The following is a 1,310-nucleotide window of genomic DNA, read 5'->3' on the forward strand; positions in this document are numbered from 1 at the left end:
AGGAGGGTAGCGAAGGAAAATATGGAGCCCAAACATGGATCGCGGGGATATACCCGTGATCCGCGTGTAATCTAACTTAAAAAAGGTGTTTCTAAAAACGCAAGTAAAACGCGATTTCCAAACGCTAGGGCGGCATTTTGAAAAACGCCGCCGCACAAATAAGCTGTCCCAAATGGGGCCTTAGAAACAACTAATAGTTATTCCTTACGTTCTATATTTTTTAGATATTTAAAATAGAAAAATATAAAAATTTTGTAAAATTATTTAGTTTGTTGATGCAAATTTTTTTTAATATCAATAAATTATGCAATCTTAATTTCTATATTACTATGTCAAATTTTAAATATTATATCATTAAAAATTATAATTTTAATGAAATTTATAATTGGTAATAACATTTTGTATTTAATTTTTTTTTCATGAATAAAAATTTTTTTAGAGGAAATGTTTTTTAAAAGGTGGATTACATATTTTCTTGATGGTTATATGTTTTAAATAAACTATAATCAATTTTATAATCAACTTTGTAACTATGGAATAAAATCTAAAGGAAAATAAAATTATTTCATTTAGTGGTAGCTGATACACCTAAAATATATAGATATTGCGCTTTAATGGAAAATATTTTTGTGTTTTTCTTGCAGATACAAGTAAAAATGAAAAAAAAAAATGCTTAATAGAGTGAAAAAGGATCAAATTTGGAGCAAAAAGGTGTAAAATTGTGCAAAAGAGTTTTGGCGCCTAAGCGCCAGATCCGGCGCTTAAGCCCAAGTTAAACAGAGAAGGCCGCGCCTAAGCACCGAGACCTTGCGCTTAAGCGCCAGTGGCAGTTACTAGACCAGTAAAATCTATTTTCATGAATTTCTAAGAGGCTTAATAGGTGGTTGTAACCACCATGGATGAAATGAAAGGATGCATCTCTTGGGCAAAAACATCGAATCAAGACACATTTTGAAGAGATCCCAAGGTACCTCATGGAAAACTATATAAGAAAGAAGAGAGGACTTAGAAAAGAGTCCTGAAAATATTGGCAAGTTTTGAAAGTTCTTCTCTGGGGAGTTAGTTCAGAGAAATTTTTAAGAACCACTTTTTATTTACTTTATCCTTTTTGTTAGTTTGTTTTGAGTGATTGTAAAAGAGAAGAGATTCAAAGGAACTTCAAGAGTTTGGTGGAGGACTTGAGATAAGTTTTTATCTTTTTGTTTTAAACTACTTTTGGTTTTAATCGAGACTTGTTTTTGGTTTGACAATGATTTCTTCTTTTAAACTAAAGTGTGGTTTTGTTTTCTCCATGGATTCTGAGTAGTTTT

Source organism: Phalaenopsis equestris, unplaced genomic scaffold (genome assembly GCF_001263595.1).
Source record: "Phalaenopsis equestris unplaced genomic scaffold, ASM126359v1 Scaffold200701, whole genome shotgun sequence".
In the NCBI taxonomy this organism is placed as follows: Eukaryota; Viridiplantae; Streptophyta; class Magnoliopsida; order Asparagales; family Orchidaceae; genus Phalaenopsis; species Phalaenopsis equestris.